At 28.3% G+C, this 14,847-nt stretch overlaps 1 protein-coding gene across 1 annotated transcript in view; it reads right to left on the bottom strand.

Annotated features, from left to right (window-relative positions):
- LOC103574236 (uncharacterized) overlaps positions 1 to 14,681 on the bottom strand; it is a 186,586-nt gene extending 171,905 nt beyond the window's left edge. The window contains exons 1-2 of the mRNA XM_014442341.2: positions 14,539 to 14,681; positions 1,198 to 1,275 (exon numbers count right to left, since the gene is read on the bottom strand). The gene's annotated coding sequence lies outside the window, so the exon portion shown is untranslated. The remainder of the gene's footprint in view (positions 1 to 1,197; positions 1,276 to 14,538) is intronic.
- Between the last annotated feature and the right edge of the window lie 166 nt (positions 14,682 to 14,847).

Genomic DNA, 14,847 nt, shown 5'->3' with positions numbered 1-14,847 from the left:
TTAGCACATATTATAGTACTAGTTCGCATAATATTATAATAATGGTTACCATACTATTATGGTAACCATAACCATAATATTGTAGTAATTATGAACTTATAAATGAATATTACTTATACTACAATAAGAACACACTTAAACTAGAAATAACAACACCACAAATAACAGCGTTACAAGAAAAGACAAGAAAGATGGTTTATTGAATTACAAGATGTATGCTGATGTTATGCTGTAAAATTATGACTGATTTACTCTAGTCACGTATCTATAAAACAAGAGAAGAAGGCATTTGTTTTATAGATATTCAAGTATTCAAAAAGATCAGTATCACTTTTGTTACAATATTATAAAAATATTTCGCGTATATGATGAGAGCAGTTACTATGATGCAAAATGTTATTCTCATACGAATCTACCCTGATTTTAAAAAAATTGAAATGATTCGAAACAATTCAATTTTAATACTATATAGATATACTATTTTAATACTATATAGATATACATTCATCACTGAGTAAATTATTTTTTAATTAGGGTAGGAGCTGTTCCAATGTAGATACAGGATTTATTACTAAGTGACTTTGGGACTATTTCGATGACTATGGTAATCATTACCATAATTCAACTACGATATGATATAGAGACTATTACCATAATTACAGCAATAGTTCCCATTTATGGCAACTTTTGCCCAAAATTATGGGCGTTTATCCCACAATTTCAAGTTGTTATTATTACCATAACGTTATGGGTTATTATTTCGTAAGCGCGCTAAGAATAGTTACCATAATTTTCTCTCCGTATAACCGAATGGAAACTCGAAATAAATTAGACTGAAAAACGCTATAGTATTACATCGAGCCTTGATATCTATCTTGTGAAAAGAGATTCCATTCGGGAAAAAAACTGGGACAAAATTATCTGCAAGCCACTCTTAAAAGACATTCTGACTTGTTACTTTAGAAATTATTGATTAAAAATAAAATTTTAATTAATTTAGCTTATTAAAAACGATTTTAATGAATAATATAAAAATCTGCTTACGTCAATATGACATATTTCAAGGTGTTATTTCAAGCAATAGCAGAAAGAAAATACGTTTTTAAAAGTCTTCAAGTTATATATGTATAGATATAGAATGTGTTTTTTTTATACAAAAAGTAGGTAATAAAAATATGATACAAAATATAAACTCACCCGTAGTATGAAACAGCAGCAATTTCTAGTAAAATCCACGGTAAAACCCACTTTCCATCATCTTTAATATAGAACATCCTAAAAATAGAAGAAAGTGATGAATTATTAAACCACAAAATATTTAACTCGATAAAAAATATCACTCTCTACACGTTATTAAGTTTTATTCCATGTTTATTAATTAAATTTTTATAAGCTATTCTTTTAATAACTATTTTTGTATAAATTGTGTCTTTTAAATATCATTTTAAAGATTGAAAGCTTTGAAAGTAACTTAAAATCGTGAAAGTATAAGTATGATAGTAGACGTTTGGTGAAAAGAGACGAGGGTTTGAAGAAAAACAGTAGTAAAGGCGCCGGTTGGTCCCGCCATTCTGGCACCAGATTTGATAGACGAGCATTTGCGTTTGTGTAACTTTCTTACTTACACACTTACTCTAAAAAGCCTTGTAAAAAATCATAGATCCTTTAAATTTTAATAATAATAGATAAAACTAAATAAAAGCACTTCTTAAAAAAATATAAAAAATTTAATTAAAATTGTATAATACCATAATAATGCCGCAAAAGCACTAAAATAATATAATTTTATACTTATTACAAAATATAAAAGTTACACCAATAATCTAAATCACTTAAGTAGAATTAAAACTAGCCTTTATTCAAAAATTAAAAGAAAAAAAATATTAAGAAAAAAAAAACGACAAATTTAATGAATCTATTGTTTAATATTCACGAATACTTTATTTTATTTTTAATCCACTGTACACGAGCATGAATATTCAAGGATCATCCAGTAGATTCGACCCTCGGAAATTAACGAACCAACCGTCCGCCACTCAAGCCACCAACTTTGCGCTTAAAAACTTATTATGCTAATTAAACACAGTCTTAAGGGCAATTTTGAGTCAGTTTCGGATTCGGTATGAAAAAAAAATAAAAATAAATTTATAAATTTATATCCAAGCAAAAAGTATATTAATTAAAACTGAAAAAAAAATTTGGGCGTCGGTTAGCCCTGCGGACCAGCCTCAAAACTTCCCGCTGTTTTCGAGCTCAAAGAGCTCAAAATATCAGTGCGGATATATTTTCGAGCTCGAAAATACTATTACATGCGGTTTTTTTTATGATCTTTTCAAGCTTTAGCAAGTTACGTTTTATGCTGAAGTTTGAGAATTTAAGAATCGAAAATCACTAATAAAGAAACGTTTTTTAAAATTTAATTTCCGATTATGTTAAATAAAATCAGTGTATTGAGACAGAAATCAATGTAAGGCAGGAATAAAATATGAAATATCCGAGAAAAATATTAAAAATCGCTTTTTTTCAATTTTTTTGTTGATAATATGATTTAAACTAAAGAACAAGTTAGATGACATTATATGATGATCGAAAAAAACCATAAAAAGGAAGAGTTGGTATGATTTTACACATAGACATATTTTAGTACATTATATTATGATTTATTCGAAAAAAATAACATAAAATGTTATTTTTTTAATTTTTCAACGCCGATATCTTTTGAACTAATTAACCGATTTTGACGTTTGAGCTAGCAATCGGTGCGTTTCATTGAATTTTAGAGCTGATTGAAATTTAAAATCGATCGGTTCAACTGTTTCGAAGATATTGGAAAAAACCCGTTTTTTACCATTTCTCTCTCCAACGATATCTCGCGAACGAATGAACCGATTTTGACGGCTAAGGTGGCAATCGACCTATTTTATTGAGTTCTAGAGCTGATTAGATTTTGGAATTGTTTGGTTAAGTAATTTCAAAGATATTCGTAAATAACTGTTTTTTAGCATTTCTTTCTCCCGCGATATCTCTCGAACAAATCAACCGATTGAGATGGCTAAGGCGGCAATTGACGCGTTTTATCAACACACACACACACACACACACACACATACGCACACTCGGACATCATTTTAAAAAGAGTCAGAATAGCTTCCTAGGACCTCAAAACGTCGACACCTGATGAAAACTCGATTTTCGAAAATCAGGGTGAAAACAATAACTTCCCGAAATTATTGAAAATCGTCGATTTTCTTAGCGGGAAGTTAAAAATTATTTTCAAATAACATGGCTGACAAAAAATATTGAACTAACAGTATAGGTAATGAATTAATTAGTAGTGAATTATAGTAGTAGTATAATTGAAAATCACGGATGAGTGCATGAATATTGCAACTAGAATTAACATTAAATATACATATGTATTGTGTATTAATCAAAAAAAAATAAAATGAATATAAATTTGAATCCCACTGCGACAGATATATACACTCAGATGAATTCACCCAGAGAGAGAGAGAGAGAGATATAGTGGCAAAGTGTGAGAGAGAAAGATTAACAGAGATAATATATATTCTCTGTTGCTCTCATGAACATCGTGAAACTCATTAGTCCAGAGAATTGGAATCGAAAACTATACATACGTACTGCAGTACAACAACTAGAGACTCAATTGGCCTATTATTCAGTTCATCCATGCATGTTGTTTAAACGAGCAACGTTTCATACTAGGTATAGTGCTAAGTAATGCTAATACCTAAATAACAGAAAAGATGTTAATGTTGATGCTAAGCTTTTATCATGCCAGAAAAAAAAAGATACAAATGAATAGAAGGATAAGTAAAAGAAGAAATCTAACACATCTGGCACAAAAATAAATCAGCACTCGCCCACTCATGTTCTAGATCTACGAATACACTACTTTTCATGTCACTGTCCTCATAGTTTATTCAAGCGCTATAGAGTAGCTCGACCTTGCAAGAAAATCCTTTGTATGTGTATTTTGGTAATTTAAATTTTTTATTAGATGTCTCATTATTTTTTTTCTATATTGATATCCAAAAAAATCGTTCATACAATAACTATTATCAATTTTTCATATTTATTATTTTCTTGACAGTATTGTAAAAAGATAACTTTGTCAAATTTCTAGAAAAATTAATTATAATCAAAATTTTATCAATATTTGTATTAAATCTTGTTATTTGTTATAATTAGTTGTAAAAATGATTACGTGAAAGTTATTGATTTCTATTATTAATAAGTTCAATAGGAAGAAAAAAAGAACTAGGACATCTACAAATTAACAAATATGCATAAATAAAAAGGTGAAAATAAAAAAAAATTATTGGATAAAATTTTATTTATAAAAAAATGAATAAGTAGACTTAATATTGGTACTGTCAAATGCAAATGTTTTATACTCCGTACAGAATATTGATAAATAGGTGTATGTATTTTTAAAATTGAAAACGTGGATGTTTGACAATCAATTTATATCACAATTTCCGGCGTCGAAATTGTTACTATGTGTGACGTATATTATCAAGAGACTTTCAAATCCTGTGGGATTCATTTTGGAATATGTATCAATCAACGTTGTATAGTTGAAGCTTGTAGCGTTATTGTCAACGATAATTGCAGAATAATCACGAACATTGGTCGAGGTCCTTGTTTCGAAGATGCAATTAAGGTAGAACTCGATTCAACGTGACGCAAGCACATTGTACAATGTGATTCACTCAAACATATGTATGTTGATACTAATAGTATCATAATACTACCTCAAATAATATCGCGGTAAATAAGGTTATTGAAAATAGAAACTAAAAACAATTACTAAGTTAATTTTAAATGCGATGTTAAATTAGATTTTTTCACAGTAATTTAAAATAGATAATTTTTTTTAGATCCAAAAAATATTTAAATCAATTAAAAAAAAGCTAGAGATGCATAAGTTTAAATAATACCTTTATTTTGGCCTGTAAATAGTATATTGTGTAACGAGAAATGAACAAGACGATTACCGACCAGAGTAAAATTGTCTGCCTGAGCCGTAGGCAAGACCCTGCAACCTGAAATCGTATTTCATCCTCTGTCTCAAACAGTATGTTTTTCATGATTACCTGCATTGGATCTTCAAGCCTCAATGTCAGCAGCCAGTCAGAAACAAATTAATTTAAGACCAATGGTGTGATCAACTATTAACGGAGGGTTCAATTGTAATTACAATCTCTAATTAAGGCTGGGCCGCACGAAATCTCGAATTTAAGAATTCTAATTATTTATTAAATAGTTATCATAACAGCAATTTTCTCAGCTTCCGACAAAAAGCAGGAGACAAACTTCCTCGGAAGATTTTCATGATTCGTGTCTCACAAATATTCAAAACATAATTAGAATTCTTAAATTCGAGATTTCGTTAGGTACGGTCGAGCCTTAAGCAGAAACAACAAATAAGATTTATCATTTACATTTATTTTTATAAAACTTGATCACAAAGTCAGAACTGTCACTTATATAAATAAAATTGATAATCGGTAATTATTAGTTAACAAATTAATGACAAGTATCAAAGTTGAAATCAAAAGTGAAACTGGCTTTGAGCGGGCAGAAAAATTGTTTGTTTCTTCCCAAAGAAACAAATTTTTCTGTCCGCTAACAATAGTATTACACACGTAGGGAGGAAAGTATGACATTCCAAGTCACGAGTAAAATTGACTGTGGCAAATACGCAAATTGGGACGTCCTACCTTCTTTCGTGGTGTGTATACAATTTTTCACCAGATCTGTACCTGAAAGCTAGAATTTCTGCTTCTGTTTGTGGGAAGAATGACGTATGCACCGATTTTTATCATTTATTTTCTCATAAGAGAAAAGAACGACTTTTCTCCCACTAAACAGGGCTGGAATTTAAGCTTTCGGTGCAAGTATGATGAAAAAGACATTTGTAATTTATGCGTTTGCTAATATTTGTAGGGGCATTGGGCTGCAATTAGCTTGTTTCGACTGACTGCATAGACACTGATACTTGAAGTTTCGATGCTGTTATCATGAAGAATTTTTTTCAATTGCTTTTTCTAAATTTCTATTCAATTTGCTCATTGTGCTTATTAAATTTATGGAAATAAATTGTGTATTAATATTAATTTCTAAGTAAGTTATGGAAGTATCAAAACTAAATGAAGATTTGTCGTGATTAGTATATATCTAAAATAACGCCTGAAAGCGCTAAAAGATTTGTTAACTTTTCGATCCTTCGTACTCAACTCAAAAATATAATTTTGTTACATTAATTTCTATCACTCTGTCGAGTTAAATAAACCAAAAAGAAGTGGAACCTACAGAGCCACAATAAAAATACTTATTTGGAATATTTTAAATAGCTCGATGAGATGTTGATAAATGTAACTACAGCCAGATAAATAATTAAAATACACAGACACTCTATTAAAAAGCTTAATGAAAAAGATACTATTTTTACGCTAAAGTAAAATACCTCACAATTTTTTTGCGGTAAACTCTGAGGAATTAAAACTCTTTAAATTATCATAACCATAATTAAATTTTTTATCTGCAATATTTTAAAGCTCTTGATAGTTTTAAGAAGATATTATAATATAATAATATTATTATCATTATTATATACTAATAAATATTTATAATATAAGTCGGATAAGTAACATACAATGTTTTATGCAATCCATGATTCAGAAGTTCAATTTATGGAAAAAATGATCATTAATTAATTACTAAAAATAACAAATATATTGCACTGTTGACAAAGTTAGCAGAGGTTAATGCGCGATACACAAAACGGATAAGTCTTCACGATTCCCTCTAGTAACCCCGCTAGTGACTTCGAATAAATAGGCAGTAAGCAGTATACATCATTACCTCAGTCGGTAATAGTAGTTTTTGCTACATGTGTACTAAGGAGTAAATAATTTGACAATCACGTTGCCACGATATGAGCGTAAGGCTTATGATACATTGACATGAGGATAAATGTGGTGATCCTACAAGCCATAGGTAAATCGTAAAGTGAATCGCGTGATCATGATTCTCATGTTCGTTTCTTAGTCCAGCTGTTGTAGGATACAGTATTTTTTGCATGCCCTGCTGCGAAAGTTCAATTTTCGAGAAGTAAAAGATTAAAATTTTATTTTAAACCAAATTTTCCAAGGATATGGTAATTTTTAAGATAATTTATAATTCATGGATGTTTATTTTTTGGTTCCAGAAACCATGAATTGACAAAGGTTTCTATTGTATACGATACGTATTACGCACAGAAAAAAAGGATTAGCGCAAAAAATTTTTTACTTGACTCAAGAAATTTTTTGTATTATAAAGTCTATGTTCCGATATACACTGGTCACTGTAAGATGTGACCTCCGACATGCATTAAGAGCACTGAACAGTGCTCGCAATGCAATATCGGAACATGGTTAAAGTGAAAACAAAAATTTTCTTGAAGTGAAAAAATATTTTCTTGGAACAAGGAAAAAATGTTTTAGGTGAGAAAAAACTACTTAAGCCAAGAAAAATTTTTGTCTTCAATTCATAATACAAAATATTTCTTGCGCCACGAAATTCTTTTTTTCTGTGCATGAGCGACAGAAAGTAAAAAGTAATACTACGTTAGTATAGTAAAGTTGAAAGTGTAAGGTTATAAGCTATTTAGCACACAAGTGCGGTTAAGTAAAATATGTAGGCAAGGTTGAATATATTTGGCGCTTCCGACACGACTTACAGCGCTCGGAAATTGAACTTTCAAAGCAGATTTTACCAAAAAAGGAATTTCTTTCTTGAAAGTAGTATGTTTATAACCAAAACTAACCATAATATTTGCTAGTTAGTGGAATAAGAGCATAGATCAAGCAATAATGTTTTCTATTATAGTGCCGCATGAAATAATAAACTAACATAGTGTAGGCATCAGGAATTCGTCGTTTTTCCAACGCCATTCAACGCTCTGAAATTGAACTTCTGAAGCAAGGATTACATAAAATATAATTACTTATTAGTTTATTTCAAAACTTGCTACACTTATAAATCATGCAACATTTATAAAATTATAAAGCTCAATAATGAACATATTACTAGAATAATAATGCAGCTCATAAAGCTTTAGGATCAAGCGGAAAGTTTTAGAATTAACCCACAAATCTAGGCGACAATATTTTTTTTTACTTATTAATTATAAAATATATAAAGGAAAGTTTATAATATAATAGCGACAAAGTTCGATGGAATGATTATAGATTTTTTTTAATTCTTTTGTAAGAAATAAAAAAAAAATTGTTTGTTAAACTTTATTTTTTCTTAACTTTTTTTTTGTAATAAATGGGCTAATTATTTGTGTAATGATAATTATTATTAATGATTACTATCACTCTAACCTCGAAGTTACCCGTACGTATGAGTGCACAAAGTAAAAAAAAGTACTAAAATTTATTCTGCCACCGTGATAATTATTTCTATGTTATTTTTATAGAAATTTTTCGTTACTAACTATATTCGTTTAGCTAAAATGTACGTGACTTTATAATTATTTTAACATATTCAAAGTATAAAATACTCGATTATGTATAAAAAAATCTCTATCTGTGAATAAAATGACAATTTCTAAAACTGTTCAACCAGTGGACTTTAAATAAAATTGACATCAATTTATAATGTGTGTAGTCAAAGGTAAAGTTATCATCAGCGGACTAATTTAAATGAAAGAATAATCATCAGACATTTTATATCGTGTCATTAACACATAAAGTAGAGAAATAAAATAACTATGAAACAACTAGATTTTTGTTTAAAAAATAGTTATTTGAAACGATAATTTTGAATCAATTGAATTACGAACTAACATGAGTTTTGTAAAAGTAAAACTATTATGTGAAAATATTTTCTGCTCCGAAAGCACGTTAGTTCTTTTAGAAATACAAATTACCACTTTATTTTCTGACAATGTGTATGTATTTGTCTTATTATATATACCTGCCTAATTCATCCGGCAATCTAATTACTTCATTACATTGACCCTAATTTATGATACTTTTATTCCTAGTATATATATACTATTAAATAATATTATACGACAATATACTCATTTAGTCTATAAAGCTATTCTTTGCACAGATAAAGCCCCACTTCTGGATATTTTACCGAAATTTTTTCATAACGGTTAATGTTACTTCATCAACTACAATTCAAATAAGTAAATTTTCGAGAAAAAGATTTACTAAATAATAATTGCGGTATGTTGACACAAAAAGGTTTTAATGTAGACATAATGACAATTGCCGTAAAAAATATTATTTGCTATTGTTTTTTCTCTGAGTAAAATACCACTTTTAAAAATTGCTACTACCCTGTCTTTTAATATTGTTTTCTCTCCCCTATCCTATTATGTGAATTGTCTCCTGCGGTGTTATGTCTCGATTTGATTAACCAAATTGTATTACATTTGTATTTTTAATAAAAAGTTAATATAAAACTCTAGTTTAATCAATACTGAATCAAGGCCGAGTAGGTGGAGATTTTACAGTATCACAGTACAGTTTGTAAAATCTGATTATGACAGAAAAAAAATCATCAAAACATGGCGACATCATAAATATTATCTATCAATGAAGAAATAAACAGAATTATTTTAATTAAAACAAAAAAAAAATGGTTGTGAATGAAATTAGGTATTTAACAAAATATATGCTAACTATTATACTTTAAAATGGCTGTAACATATGATTCTTAATTGTGTCCTACATAGAAATTATTGCAATAAAAAATATGTGGGTGATTATCTTTTATAAATATTTTTTCAGTACATGAAAAATATACTGAATTGAACTAAAATATAATGATTTACTTTTTTATCTTATGGCGTTAAAATTTTATTACTGTACAATGCACGATCCAGATAATGAGTTTAAAATAAATAAAAAAAAAAAAAAATACGATATGTGCACGAGAACATCCTGACGCTGTACGGTAAAGTAACATTCCAAATGCAGTTTATTGATTTAGCCTGTAGACAAACACGTTCTCTCTTGTATCGCTAAGTAAGAATTTTATTAAGAACAACAAAAATAATAGTAATATAAATTTTAAATTGTCTTATCGCTAATGTTGTAATAAAATGAATTTATCGGAACATTCTATCATACTTTATTATCATTAGTCTGCAAACGAAAATATTGATCTATCAAACAAACTAAAATCGATTTTGTTTACGCTTTAAAATTTTATTTTAAAAATTTATAAGTATTTTTTTAAAATAAAGTAAACTATTTCGTTCTTAATATTTCCTCCAAAACTTTAAAATTTTAACAGAAGAGAAACCTGTAATTCTTACAATAATTAAATAAGCCATCAAAATTAATTGATTCACAAGAGTCGAATTATATCAATAAAAAAAAAGTAAATGATTTATATAATATTAAATATTAACAGTCGTTTGAAGTAATAAAATATCTTTTAGGTCTTATAACTTTCTTTGACTTTATTATCTCTCGATCGTCATTAAGGGTCAGTTTTTCAAACTGAGTTTAAATTAAGATTGCTAGTATATTTACATTAATAATAGGGGAGCCTGGGGCACGAAGGCCCCCCTGGGGCATAAAGGCCCTCTTCAAAAATTAGGTAAAATTTTTTTTTTTATTTTCCGTCAAAGTATGACCTTCATAATGTTTTTAGTATATTTTAAGTCAATACGTGATATGAGGGGCAAAACGGACAACTCGAAAAAAAAATTATAAAGAAAAAATTATTTTTTTTTTATTTTCCGTCAAGTTAATTTTTTTGTGACAATTTTTTTTTTTTTAATGGTCCATTTTACCTCATACATCACATACTGGCCTAAAACGTCATAAAAACATTATAAAGGTCATAACTTAACGGGAAATAAAAATAAAAATTTTTGTTGATAATTTTTTGGAGAGGAGGCCTTCGTGCCCCAGAAAAAAACAAATTTTTTTTTCGATTTTTTGCAAAATTTCTACTTATTCTTTCGATATCGACGGAAAATAAATGAATTTTATGGTTAAAAGCCACAAAAAGAAAAAACCGGCTTAAGGGGGCCTTCGTGCCCCAGGCTCCCCTACATAGATATACTAGCAATAATAATTTAAACTCAGATAAAAAATAAATCCGGTTCGAAAAACTGGCCCGAAAACAAGAGGAAAACATATCGTTTAAACTTATTTAGAATAATAGTAAAAAAAAGTTGGAATATCCGTTCGTGCACAATTTCTTTGCTTGGGGGAGGCTAGGGCAAAGTGGGCCCCGTAAGCTAGAAATGGGATTATCTTTACTTTTTTTTTTACTCGTTACACTACTTCATAGGTCTTTGTTTGTTATTTAACATTGATAAGTTGTGTCCATTAAAATTGAAAAATCAAAAATTAGGGGCAAAGTGGGCCTCCATCTAAAAAAAAATTGTGTAAGACAAATTTATTGCTCATTCTACTTTTTTTTAAATTCTTCACTTCAAATGTGTTATGAATAGTCTGTATTCATAATAAATTACGAATTTTAAAATATGAGGAAAAGTAGGCCCCCTCCAAAAATTTTGTCATAAAATTGTTCTTCATTTGCTTTATTTTGTTTAAGTTTATTTTAACGCTGTTGACGATACTGCTTGAATTTTCTGTGAAAAATTATACTCTGAATTTGTCGAATCATGGATCCAATGCGGCCAGTGTGAAAATTGGACCCCGGGGCAAAGCGGCCTCCCTCAAATTTTGATAAAAAAATTTTTTTTTTTTTTTTTTTTGTATAATTACTATAAATCCGATATATTTGTGCATTTTTACTCCTACGTATGAAACCTGGGCCAAAATGCACTAGCTAAGAATTCTAAAAAAATAATTCTTTCAAGTTTTTATGGTCAAATTATAAAAAATTTAATATACTAATCAATTTTTCGACTGATTTTCTATAGCTGGCGCAAATTTGGCCACTAAAAATATTCGAAAACAATAATTTATTTTTTAATTGATAAAATTTTTTAAATAATGAATGATGATCTGTAATCTAAAAAATCAAAAAACACATTTTTTGGGTTCAAAATAATAACAAATAACAAGTATACAATTGTTTTTTTTTTTAATTAAATAATTAGTAATCAAGCTCATTGAGGAGGAATGATATATTACACCTTAAAAATTTTTTTTTGACTAATATAAAACCAAAAATAGTCGTCAAGAAAAAGAAATACATTCTTAATAATAAAAACAATTTAAAAAAAAAAAAAAATTTATCATTTTTTAGAAAAGGGGCCTTTCCGCTCCACAAAAAAAAAAAATTTTTTTCAGAAATTTGGCAAAATTTCCATAAATCTGTTCGAAATAAGAAAAAATTAAAGTGATCTGATGGTTGAAAGCCACAAAAAGTAATAATTGGCTTAGGGAAGCCGCTCTGCCCCACCCTCCCCTAATAAGTAATTTTGTAAGATATAAATAAGCTCATAAGTAATAAATGAATAGTCGTCAAAAAGTAAAGGTTACTTATTATGAGCCTTGTTCATAGAAAATTTCAGAGTGCCCACTTTGCCCCCAAATTTTTAAAGCCTTCCAAATTTAAGGGGGGCCCACTTTGCCCCTAGGAGCCTACTTTGCCCCACCCTCCCCTATTTAGAAAGTGATCAATCGATGGCGCTCCTATGTGCAAGAGTATTTTAATAAAACAATAATAATAATGATGAAAAAAATGGCAGCAAATATTTTTATGAATTGCCAGTTTTTAAATTTTATTAATTGTAATTAAATCAAAAAGATTTGGATAGTAATTTTCAAAAGAGTTCTTCTATTTAAGAATTCAAGTATAATAAAAAAGAAAGTAGATTCATCGGTTGGATATTTTTTAAGTTATTGTGTTTATTAATATCCGTGTACTCACTGATGGACATCACAGATTTTTTTTACATTTTTTTTTTTTTCAACCAATATTTTTAAAAAAAGTGACTTTCAATTGTCTTCGTTTTATTCATTAATAAATTATCTTTTAAATGGTATGAATTTTGTTCTAGTTGAGAATATTTGAATAAGTCTCAATATGATTTTTACGTGCGAGTAAATCAGCTAAGATATAATAAACGTTAGTAAAACACATGTCATTGCTTCGCAATTGAGTTGTGCAATAAACGATAAGTAACCTAAGTAGCCTAGAGACAATTTTAAGATGTCATGAAGATGTCTTTTAAGGCCATTCTCAGACAGTGCCTCCCACTTTTTCAAAATTTTTAATGACGTTCAATGTTTGTCATAAGCGTATCAAAATGTTACTAATTGATTAAACAAAAAAAATTGAAACCTTAATTGGAGAAAGGTCAACATAGTAGTAGTAATTTCGCCGAGTGATAAATTAAAAAAAAACTACTGAGAATCGATATCAATTGGGAGTTAAACGAAATTCGTTAAATAAATTTCAGCAAAACTTTAATGTTAATTTTGTGATTCGAATTTAAAAATTTTTTAGGCTAAAATTTATTCAACAAATTTTGTTTAATTCTTAATTGACAATTACTACGTTGTCCTTTTTTCAATTAAAGTTTCAATTTTTTTTTAATTACCCGGATCAAAAATAAAACTTGATTTAGACTTTGTCATCTTAAATCGTGACTAAGTAAGACGACCAAGTCTAAATCAAGTTTTATTTTTGACCAAGGTAATTAATAAAATTTGAATACGGTTATGACAGTTGAACTTCATTGCATATTTTTGAAAAGTGGGGGGCAATGTCTGAGAATGCCCTTGAAAGGACAAGACAAATTTTTTCATAAATATCATAAATTTCTGATCGCTTGGTCGAAATTTTGGTGCCTTATCGCTAAGTCAAAAACAGTGTCAAAACTTCTATCTTATAGATATCAGAAAGACAAGTGTGGTACTTGGGAAGTAAAAATTAAACCTGCTCCATTACAAGAAAAACAAACATAATGAAATCTTATACTTACACTATATAAAAGAAAACTAGTCAAACTACTCTTGCCTCAACTTCTTAAGCGCTTGAAGCGGTTTTTTTATTTATATTATTTATATCTTCTTCACGCTTCATTGTAATTTCACTAAGTTTGAATATATAATCTGAAGTCGACACAAAATTTATACTCGTTATAATTAGAATAAATGAACCGTTATCGAACGCAAATAAACATTTGAAGTAGTAAATCGCAGTTAATTTGAACGCTCACGATCTCGGTATTTACCACTATAGTGTAAAATAATAAAAATTATAACAATCAACCATAGCGTCCACAGCCTAGGATATATTTTAAATAACTTTTAAAATATTAAACATTATTTTTTATCAAGAACTTTTTTTTTTCATTAAAGAAAATGAGATTAAATAAATAAGATAACATGAAATACTTTTATGTTGAAATATATAATCAAGAGAGTAAAAGGTTTTACAAAATCTCTACATTCATTTTAATAACCATTATAGTTAAATGTCAGATCAACTGGTTTAACTTGATAACATTTTAATAAATATCTCTTACTGTCTTTGTTTTTAATTAAAATAACAACAACAATCTCTTACCTGCACAGCTTGTTTTCAGATGCGTTATTACTTACTATTTACTTTCAATGAATCTTCGATTAAATTTTACGCGGGATAATTGAAATTTTTTCAATTCATATAAAACAATTTAATTGCTATTTTTATTGCAATAATAATAAATTTTAATATTTATATTTAATTACACTGCGAGTACTTATGAACTTTAACCTAAATATTATCAAATTTCAATGTCAAATTTATATCTAACTAATAAATTAAAATGTGAACTAAACAAAATATATATGTATATATGAATATATATATATAACAATTTTTAGGATATTCAGC

The sequence above is a fragment of the Microplitis demolitor genome, chromosome 4 (assembly GCF_026212275.2).
Source record: "Microplitis demolitor isolate Queensland-Clemson2020A chromosome 4, iyMicDemo2.1a, whole genome shotgun sequence".
Classification (NCBI taxonomy): domain Eukaryota; kingdom Metazoa; phylum Arthropoda; class Insecta; order Hymenoptera; family Braconidae; genus Microplitis; species Microplitis demolitor.
The sequence above is the reverse complement of the archived record's forward strand: the minus strand, read 5'-3'. Positions and strand labels throughout refer to the sequence as shown.